Source organism: Streptopelia decaocto (assembly GCF_964273445.1).
Source record: "Streptopelia decaocto genome assembly, contig: HAP1_SCAFFOLD_92, whole genome shotgun sequence".
NCBI lineage: Eukaryota > Metazoa > Chordata > Aves > Columbiformes > Columbidae > Streptopelia > Streptopelia decaocto.
In genome coordinates this window covers 422,822-433,381 of record NW_028115951.1, presented here as the reverse complement: position 1 = coordinate 433,381, position 10,560 = coordinate 422,822, and the positions used below count along the sequence as shown (strand labels likewise).

At 60.5% G+C, this 10,560-nt stretch overlaps 1 long non-coding RNA gene across 4 annotated transcripts; it reads left to right on the top strand.

Moving 5' to 3' along the window:
- The first annotated feature begins 91 nt into the window (after window positions 1-91).
- On the top strand, window positions 92-4,355 carry LOC309452493. Of its 4 annotated transcripts, none has more exons than XR_014186568.1 (4): window positions 92-297; window positions 1,692-1,832; window positions 2,980-3,066; window positions 3,980-4,355. It is a non-coding gene; the product is annotated as an uncharacterized lncRNA (long non-coding RNA). The 4 variants fall into 4 exon arrangements; XR_014186571.1 differs by lacking the exons at window positions 2,980-3,066; window positions 3,980-4,355 and adding exons at window positions 2,323-2,406; window positions 3,067-3,972; XR_014186569.1 differs by lacking the exons at window positions 2,980-3,066; window positions 3,980-4,355 and adding an exon at window positions 3,067-3,972.
- The last annotated feature ends 6,205 nt before the right edge of the window (window positions 4,356-10,560 follow it).

The following is a 10,560-nucleotide window of genomic DNA, read 5'->3' as shown; positions in this document are numbered from 1 at the left end:
CCCCGCCCCTCCCCAGCGAAGCCCAACTCCGGCCGGGCACGGCTCCTCCTCGCAGCCCGCAGAGCCCCGGCCCCATCGCCGCCGCCGCCGCCTCCTCCCGCCGCGCCGCCTCCGCCTCCGCCTCCTCCTCCTCCTCCTCTGCCTCCTCCCCTCGCCCGGGGCACCGGCGGCGCTGCGAAGGGGACGCTCCCGGTGCGGGGGCGGGGAGGGAGAGGGGGGAGGAGGAGGAGGAGGAGGAAGGCCCCGGCCCCGGCCCCGCTCGCCCGGCAGCGCGACGGCGGCCCCCGGATGGTGCTGGTAGGTGGCGGGGGCTGCGTCGCGGCCCCCCCGGGGCCGGCTGGCTGCGGAGGGAGGCGCGGGGGGGGGGAAGGAGGGAGGGATGGGGGGGCGCGGCCCCGGTGCGGAGCTACCGCAGAACGGGGAGGAGCCGCGGGCAGCGCCGGGCCCGGCCGCCCGCCCCCGCAGCGGCACCGCGGCGTGCGGCACCGGGGCGTGCGGGCACCGCGGCCCCGACCCCCGCCCGCGGGCATCCCCCGCGGCCCCGCGCAGCCCCGGCCCCCGCCCGCGGACACCCCCACCCCTGTTCTGCCGACATTCCCCACTCACCCCCATTTGTGCCCCACGGACACCCCCCTCCGCGTCCCCTGATCACCCCCCCCCCAACCTCAGGGCCCCCCCCAAAGCATCCTCCATTCCCACCCCTCCACGCCTTTCAAGGTGCCCCATCTCTGCCCCCCCCCATTTCCCTTGTGCCCCTTCAGCACCTTCAGTGCCCCATACTCCTCGTACCACCCCCAGCACCCCCTTCTCCCAGCCGGGTCCCCCCTCTGCACCCCCCGTCTCTCTTAAAGCCACAGGCCGCTGTGCAGCCGCTGCGCGGGGGCCGGGGGGGCGCTGGGGTCGCCCCTCCGCCCCGGTCCCAAGGGGGCAGCGCCCCGGGAGCGCGGTTGGGTCCGGGTGCTCTGGGGAGAGCGTGTCCCTTCGTTCCCATCGACTCTTTCTGTGTCTGGACCTGTATTTTTAACCTGTGTTACCGCGTTATCCTTTAATCTTTTAATCCTTTCCAATGATATTTTTCTATGGGAAGGCAATAAAAATTAGATTTTCTTTCCCAATTTGCGAAGGCCCGAAGCAAGCGCTGTACCCCCGTGTTTTAGGCACGCTCCTTGTCTTGAGCAAACGGGAACATAATCTGTCTGTTTCGTGCTCGAAGATTTCAGTGTGATAAATATTATGATAAATATTTTTAATATATTTTTGAAATAAAATTAAAACAAGCTGCCTGACATCCCCGAGTTTTTATTTCATCGTTTTCTCCCTCTTTTTTTTCTTTTTTTTTTGGGAGAACTCGGCAGGCCCTGATCATTTTCACAAGGGATCAGCTCGATTTTAACAGGGATTTTGTATATATTAGAGGTTTATTTAATCCATGCCCGTATCCCCTTTGCCTGCTAAACCCCCCGTGCGCATACCGAGATACTGGATGTTACACGGCATAATTTGTGCGTTCACAGGGTGTATTTTACTGCTGCTCAAGTTGTTTGTCAGACGCTGAAGTACGGCACTCGGCCTTATGGAAACGAGACTAATTTGGGTCCAGATTTATATTAAAAAAACCACGTTCTTTATATTTACTAGCCCTAGAACTTATTTTTTTTTTTCCCTGATCACCATCTGCTCCCCCAAAAAAGCCGCTTCCCTGTTTTGAAGCCGAAGAAAAGGCTTCTGGCTGAAAGGAGCAGCTCGCCCGCCTCGTCCCGGCTCCTGGAGGAACGTGAACTCGCCGTAACTTTGCTGGCAGAACGCAGGTTTCGTTTTCTGCCCCACGCCAGGTGAGACGCGGCGCAAAAATAAACCTGGGGAAGGATTTGCCGATTTTTCAGCGGTTCCAAGGCTGCCGCCGGCCCCCCCCTCCTCCCCCAAGTGCTTTCTGGTGCTGCAGCGATCCCTCTGCGCCCCGACTCCCGCGTTTTGGGGGGACGGGGACGTGCGGCTGCAGCGCCGGCGCTGCGGAGGTGCCGGCCGCGCCGGGCTGCGGTGCCACCCTGCTGAGGGGCAGGCGAGGGGGGAAAGGGGACGATCCGTGGAGGGGGGGGAAAGCAGCGCTGGGTTTTTAATTTCACTTTTGCAAGGGCCTGGGACACGGGACGATGGGGAAGGGGGCTCTGCCTTATCTATTTTTGTAATGCTGTTGAAGTGTTTCCTGGACGATTCAAAGGTGGGGTTGAAGGGCTGCTGGCCCCATCTCTGAGCCACCCTCATGGATTTCCAGGAGCACGCTTTGCATCCCCCCCAAATTAAATCCCATGTCTCCTATCTCAGTGAGGGGCCTGGGGACTGATCCTGCATGAACCACAGCGGCAACAGCCCGGGGCTGGAACCATCTCGGTGCAGCAAGTGGCACCTGTAGGTCCCTGATGCCGGCGAGGCCAGAGGGACGGTGACCCGGCCACGGCGCCCGAGCTGGGCAGCTCTGCTGGGGGTGCACGTGGGGTGCAGATGAGGTGCAGGTGGGGGGGTGCAGGTGGGGTGCAGGCTGGGGGTGCAGATGAGGTGCAGGTGGGGGGGTGCAGGTGGGGTGCAGATGAGGTGCAGGTGGGGGGGTGCAGGTGGGGTGCAGGCTGGGGGTGCAGGTGGGGTGCAGGTGGGGTGCAGGTCGGGGGGTTGCAGGCTTTGCTGGCCACAGGGCTGGGGAGCAGCCCCCGGACGTCGCTGCTGACCTGTCCCCATTCCCTGCAGCCACCGCAGCCTCAGCCCCCATTCCTAGAGTAAACCCCAGGCAGAAAACTACCGAAAGAACAATAATCCTTTTTTGTTGTTGTTTCTGGGCTGCCTGTACACAGCATTACAAGGAGGGGAGGGGGGAAATCCAAGCCCAATTTTATTTTCCTATGCAGGTCATCTCTGCTGCCTCAAATGAAAAAAAACAGAGGGGGGAATTGGGGTCTGGTTCTGTTTCTCCTAATGGTTTTTCGCAAGGGTGGAACCCGGGGGCTGGAGCTGAGTTACTCCTGTTCTGGTGCAGAGGCGGAGGGGCTGGATCAGGCCCTTTGTTTCGTTCCTCAGGTTTGTACCACAGCCCGTTCACAGGCTCCGGCCGCCCGGCTATAAAACCAGCGCTGAGCACAAGTGGAAATGTCCCTGCCCTAAGCCCTCACCCAGTGAAATCTGCTGGTGGAACCCCACGCTGGGGGCTCAGGCTGTTCCCCCCCGGCCACGTGCCCAGCACCGACCCAAACCGCGAGCCCCCGGCACGGCCCCCTCCCCTGAGCTGGGCTTGATTTCCAAAGGGCATTTCATGGTTGATTTGTGCCGCTAGAGACACCCCGATGCCCACGTGTGGGCTCAGCCGATGGGTGCAGACCCCGTGGGGCGGCGCAGGGCTGGGTGACCCCCCTGTGCCCCCGGGAAAGCGTCCCCCGGCCCCACCAGCTTGTTTTTGGGTTCATTTCTAGCATTTTCGCAGGGTTTTTTCCGAGGCCCCGTTCTGCTGGGTGAGCGCTCGGGATCGCCAGCACCACCAAGCCACAGCCCTCGCTGCGAAGAGAGAGAGAAAGGGAAATAACCCACATTGGAATCGCTTTGTTGCTGCCTTTATTTTCTTTTAAAGTAACTTTTAAGGAGAATATTCTGGTTTTGACCAGAATTTATTTACTTTATTCCTGCATATGGCTCTTGGCGGGGATCCCGAGCAGGCAGCGCTCTGGCCCGGCTCAGCTCGGAGCCAAAACGTGCAATGAAAAAGGGGTTCTTTTTGTCATTTTCTCTTTCTTTGTAAAGCGTGTTTTTAACTGGTGAAACCGATGGTGACAATGGGGGGATTTTAGTAAAAGAAATTGCTAGCAGAATTCAGTGAATTATTCTGCAGGGATTTCAAGGTTTTTTAGGATATTTTTTTTTCTTTTGGCCGCAGGTTCGATGTAAAAAAATAAATATAAATTCCATTTTTTTTTTTTCCCATCTGTATTTCTTCCATCAGTTCAAACAGAGGTAATGCCCCCCAGATTTCTTGGAAACCGGACCCTGAAGAGCTGCGGGCGGTGGGAATCGGCCGCCCCAGCCCTTTCCGCAGCACCCGCACCAGCTCCCCAGGGCCCGTCTCCCCCATCGCCCTCAACGTTATTTCTGTGCATCGAAAGGGAGAGTTTTGTGCCCTTTCCCCACGTGTGCTGGTCCCACTGCTGCCCAACGGCTTCGAATCCCCTTGCGGGGCCGCAGCAAAACCTCGTCGGGTTTTTGCAGACGTGTGGATGGAGGTGCCGGGAACTCTTGCAAATGCTGAAATTTCACTCATTTAAAACCAAACAAAATAACCAAACCCCCAAACGCAACCAGGAAACATTTCCTAACTTGGTTTCCCTCCCCCCCCGCAAAAAGAAATAAAAAGAACGGCCGCTCTCCTAGGGCTGGTTTGTGGTGGCAGCGTGGGGGAATTTGGGGAAATTTCTGATGTGGGAGGAATGGGGAGGAATAACAGTCCCTGCTCTTTGTTCGGTGCGAGTGCATCCAGATTTGCTTTGCTTTGCTTTCCCGCCCTGCGCAGGGACCTGGCAGACGGGGCTCCTGCCTTCATCCCACCGCTGCCGCAGGTGCCGCCGCGCTGCGCCCACCCCGGTGCCGGGGGCCCCGAAACGCTCCTGTGTGCCAACGGGAGCAGCACCCAAGGGTGGGGGAGAGGGCAGAATCACCCCACATGTGCCTTTGCTGGGGGGGGAGGGCAGAGGAGCAGGGAAGCTTCCCCTGGCTTTGGGGAGCAGAAAGTGAAGGTGGCTGGTGGTGGGGGCGCCGGGCACTGCGCCCCCGGACACAGACGGCACCTCCATCTCCGGAGGGTTCGGTCCCCAGGAGCTGCTGGAGCCCCGGGAGGACAAAAGCAGCCGGCGGTGGCGTTTTGGAGCCCGAGCGGGAGGGGGAGGAATCATGGGGGAATTTTAATCAGTTGCCAAAGCAAACAGAAGTGCGGGGAGGTATCGAGGTACCTGCTCCCGCTGCCGGCTCCGGTGCCGGGACGCTGCCAGGGCGCTGTGCCTGGCCCGGGCCCCACGCGCTCGGTGCACGTAGCACCAGGGCCCCGGCTCCAGAGCCAACCAGGGGCTCAGCTACGGCAGCAGCGATGGAAAATTGCTATCGCCCGGTTGCTCCGGTTTGACAGCGGGGCCGGGCGTGGGGTTCACAGCGGGACCCCAGCGCCGGCCCCGGCCCCTGCGCGGCCCTTTGGACCCGGCGTTTGCCGCAGTAGGAAATGTTTTCTCTGAGGGTTTTGTTTGCCAAAGGGGAAAACTGGGCTGGAATTTGCAAGAAGAAAGTTTGAAGGGAATGGCAAAGAATGATATTAGTTTTCCAGAACGAGCTTCCAGTTGTGCTGGTGCACAGAAACACGTCCCGAAGCAACGGGAACCGGGGGCATGTGCAAAAGTGGTATCAGGAGAAGGGTCCCGTCTCCGGGAAAAGTTTGGCAACTCACATCAACAATTGCCAGCCTACGTCTATAGCTAAACCAATCACTGCAGACAAATTGGCATGAATATTCGCCTTGCAGAGCTCTCCGGCTACACAAAGGGCTCGCTTTCCCCCTTCCCCTGCCACGATTTTACGAGAGAGGAAAATTACTCGGATGCTGAGCGTACTGTAAGTAATAAGGGCTTTGAAAATAGGCTCCTAATTAAAAATGATACCACTGCTCGTTTGTTTTTAAGCACACATTAAACTTTTTTCTTCCCCGCTGCATTCAAATGTTGGGGTTGCTGGCTTGTTTTTTTTTGTGAAAACTGGCTTTCCGTGCCGTGATTCTGGTTTGATTTGACTCTCCCCACCCCCTCCAGGGTCTGCTTCGAATTAGCAAAAGCCAAATCCAAGGAGCTGGAAAGGGATATTATAGAATTTTCCATGTCCTTATTATTTTTTTTATTAGCAGGACCGGGCGGCTCTGCCGAGCGGGGAGGAAAAAATGGCTTTTGTGGTTGCAGCAGTTGTGTGAGCGGCTGGCGCGGGGGCGGCAGCGCCCACCTGCAGCCGCGCTCGCCGGCCCCGGCGCTCGGTGGGGACACGGCGCCCGGATCCTTGGGCAGGGGCGCTGCGCTGCGCTGGCCGGCGGGCGAGCGCCGGATCCTCTGCAGCGTCCCGGGGTGGCAAGCGGGGGGCTGGGCGGTGGGGACCATGGGAAGGGGCCGTGGTGCAGAGGGGTGATTTTTCATCGTCCTCGTCCAGACTTTGCTCATAAACCTGAAATTATTGCAGGAAGAGGGGCCAGGAGCAGCGTGTTCGCAGGCTGCAGAGGGGCAGGCCCGTTCGCTTCAACACCTTGCCCAGGTGAACACAGCCGTGCCTCAGTTTCCCCCACCCGCAGCAAGCCAGGGAGCCAGTTCGGCAGCCGCTTCCCTCCCTGTTCTGCAGCTGGGGGCTCAGAGCAGGACCTGGAGAGTTAACACCAGCAACACCAGCCCTTGGCTGCCAGCACATGCTCTGCCCGGCCCTGAAACGCGGCCAGCTCCCGCTCCGGCAACAACAGCCGCTATTGTGCGCCGGCGCCCCGCGCGAGCACCCAGCTGCCGCCGCAGGGCGGTGGGTGCAGCCGGCGGGTGACAAGTGGACTTTGTGTCCCCACTTTGGGCTGCTGGCTGCTGCTTTTTTTTCACTAGGAAGCATGGCAAGCAGGGCACTCGGCTCCCAGCGTTCCTCCAGCCCAGTGTGCAGCGACCAAAAGGGCAAAATGTTTTTTTTAAGGCAATTTCTGCTTGGCTTTATTTTATTTTATTTTTTTTTTCTGTTTTCACCCCTTTCCCCCTTTTTCCCCTCTTTTTTGGCCTTTCTTTCATTTTTTCTTCCGTTTTTCTCGTTTAGTGGGTCTCTCCCTGTGGCAGCACAGATGCGTCTCCTCCGAGGGGCCGTGTTTACCCAAGTGGCACCATGTTTGTCACCGGGCTGGCTCGCTCCAGTGTGTCAATATGTGGCAGGAGCCACGTGACCGCACCAGCAAACACCGTTCCTGCCGCTGCCAGCGCCGGGGCCGTTTCTCCTCCGGCTCCCACTCGGCTGCTGCTCCCAACTGCTGTGCTGGGGTTGAGCCCAAACCTGCCGCTGTTTTGGGGTTAAGAAGTGGCTCTGTTGTCCCCATCCCATGCTGCGGCTGAAGGCAGAATCTGGCCCTGCTCTCCCATGGGAATCACCACCTCCAGCCATCTGACAAGTGGGGAAACTGAGGCACAGCTCCACGCTGGCTTTTAGCCATTGGCAGAAGCGGGAGCAGACGGAGCCCGCGGAGGGGGGTTTTCCTGCTGGATCCTGAATCTTTTTAAACCAACGTTTTTGTGCTTTTAGGGTGAGGCTGTTGCTGTGGCAGAGACACGGGGTCTTGCACCCGCTCCCAGCTCAGCGCCCTCCCCGTGGAATGTGGGGCGCTGCACAGCCAAGCTCCGGTTCAGGAGCATCACGGACATGGAGCACCAGCAGGGCCGCGGGGAAGCGCCCAGCCCCTGCGGCTCAGAACCCGGACGAGACCTGCAGCCCCTCCGCACCTGCCCGGGCGTCCCGGCTGTGCTCCCAGGGGGGCAGCCAAGGTGCTGGGCGGGGAACCTGAGCCAAATCTCAGCCCAGTGATAACGTTTAACACTGATTTTTGTGTTCCCCTTCCTCTGGCCTGGCAGGCCTTTGGCATGTGCGGAGCCAATATCTCCTGCAGCCACAGCCTCCTCACCACGGGGCTCCCCCCAATCCGTGTGTCCCCTCCATCCTGACCTGGCTCTGATGCCCAGACATGCCTGGGGGGCAACAAACCCTCCGAACCAACCATATTTTGCAGGGGTGGAGGCACCCTGCCTTCAGGGGTTCTTTGGCCAGGAGCCGGCCGCCGCGGGGCCGTTCTGTGTCCCTCACCCCGCGCTCTGCGCCGGCTCAACCCTGGGGCTGCAGAAGAGCCCCAGTTCCATCTGTTACCCCCCTCGGCCCCGCTGCCGCTTCCTGTGCAAAGCACAGAAACGCACATGGAAATCAAACCGATTGCAAAACGCGGGGCCAGGGCCGGGATTCCCCACCCCGACAGCCTGTTGGCACAAGAGGAAGCTGATGGAGGAGTCCCCGGGCACCCCCGCGCTGCACCCGTGAGACGAGAGCAGGGCGCCGAGGAGCGTGGCGCAATGCCCGGGTTCCACATTGTCCCCATAAATACCGGGTTTGGGTCACATCCCCAAAGGCCCGGAGGGGCTCCCAGGCTCCCGCATGGAGCATCCCTGGCCATGGGCTGGGTGTCTCTGCCCGGTGCACCCCAGTGCAGGGCTGTGGCTGCTGCAGGCCGGTCTCACCCCGCTCCCGCCCCGGCTTTCTGCCGGCGGTGGAACGTGCCGTGGCGGCCGTGGCTCGGGCCGCCTGGAGCCCCGCGCCGCTGCCCCGCAGCGCCCTGGACCCAGCTCCAGCCTCTGAACTGGGAAGTCTGTCTCGAAACCAGTCTGACTAGAATAACTGGGAAGGCAACTGTGGTTTCTTTTCAGGAAAAAAAAGAGATCTCGAAAAAGAACTGAAACTGTTTTCATTTTGGACAAAAATATTCCTAGACATTTTTCCACGTTTTGCCAGCGTGCAAGAGCATTTGCTTTTCATTTTTTCAATGGAAACCCAGAGAAATGTAATTGAAAATGATGTTTTCCCCAAGGAAAAAAAAAAAAAAAAAGGCAATTAGTGCTGAAAATCCATTTTGGTAAAAACAAAGCGACTTGGTGAAAGAAAACCCTTCCAAAACTGGGCCTGGCCTGTGCTGACTTGGTTCCCCCTGCGCCCACGTCCTGCCGGAGCCGCGCTGGGCACACGGTGCCGCGCGCCGCAGGCCGGCCGGCGGCTGCCGGGGATTCTCGGTCCCTGGGGACAGGCAGCAGCCGGCAGGACACGCGGCTCCGGCCCCTCGCCCCGTGCCGGAGCCGGGACCGGCCGACGGCGGGTGCGGGGCACGGCGAGGCGTCCCCGCTGCGCCGCGTCCCCTGCAGCCCGCCTGCTTTTTGGAGAGGGGTGTGAAGCAAACATGAGACAGCCTCAAACACTCGGTCCCATGGTGCTTTTTGGAATAGTGATAATTAAATTCAGACTTTTTTCCTTTCAAAATGCCCTGGAAAAATCCAATCACTTTGCAAATCAAAATAAGCATTTCCAATTAATCCTCTAACTCGAACCACATGGCTTTTAGGGAACGCGGTTGCACTCTGCCGAGACGCTATTTTTAAACCGGTGACGGCTCCGGCGATGTTCTGAGCGTGCTGCGGGCAGGCGCGGCGCGGCCGGGAGCTGCCAGGGACAGGCGCTGCCTCAGCGGGGCTGGGGTCACATTGTCCCCGTCCCCATAGGTGTGAAGGTGCTGCCCTGTCACCAGCGTGAGGGTGGGTGACACTCATGCCAATGGCCCCGCTGACTTCAGGGACGCAAGTTTTCCACCTCAACGTGGCGGCAGTGACCCCCCTGCTCCTCCCCATGGCCAAGGGGTCCCAGTGCCAGCACCCCCCAAGCACCCCCCCCCCCACAAACTCATAGGTGGGGGTGCATGGTCTGTGGGGCGGGCACTGGGGCAGTGCCAGGGACAAGGGTGGGCAGGGGTGGGGGGATGCAGCGCCAGTGTCACCAGGGGAGGACGAGAACATTAAACCCTCCCCCTGAAACACCCTCCCGGGTGTACGGCAGAGATCCTGCCAGCAGGCGAAAATCCCCAGCCCCCCGAAGGCCAGCAGCGCCTGGCACCGCTCCGGGTCGCGCCAGCGGGGGGAACAGGTGGCACTGCCAGGCCAGCCCTGCCGCCTCCCTCTGCCCCGCGGACAAGAGCCTTGAGGTGCCCTGTGGCGCGTAAGGACGCTTGGCTAAGCAATGGGGCCCGATCCTGCCTCTCAGTCCTCGTCCCCCACCCCAGTGGTGGCATTTCCGAGGCCCCTCCGCGATGGCTCCAGGGCGGTGCTGAGCGATGCCAGCTGCCACCCGCCGAGCCCAGGGGGTTATTTTTAGCCCTGGCTGGGGATTTGGGTGCTAAGCAGCCGGCACCTCGCAAGCTGATTTGAGCACTAAGCTGAAAAGCTGGGGACGTGGCCAAGGCAGGCGGGGATGTGTCCCTGTCCCCCACCTACCCCTGGCACTGGGAGAAGTACCTGAGGCCTCCTAGGGAGGGGACCCGGGGTAAGCAGGAGATGCTGTGGGGTGGCACATCCCCTCCCGCCGGCTGTGTCCGTCACCTCTCTACGTGCAGGGGTGCTGGGGGCAGCGCTGCCGGGGGTGTGGGGTTCTGGCCCCCCTCCAGGCCGCGAGGGCGGGCACTGGAGAAGCCGCCGTCGGCAGAGCGAGGCGGGAGCTGCGCGCCGCAGCCAAAGTCAACTCAGCCATCGCCGTTCCCAGGCTCCGTGTGCTGACGGGTGCCCCAGTGCCCCGGGCCTATGCAACTGGGGTGCTACCCACCCCCCCGATCCTCCTCTTCCTCACACGTGCTCCTGTACTGGTTTTTCTTCTGGGACTGTTCTGGGAGCAGCCAGGAGCCTGCAGCATCCCCTTTCCCCAGGGGCCGGAGCTGCGGCGGGGCCAAGGCCGGGCTTGGCACTGGTT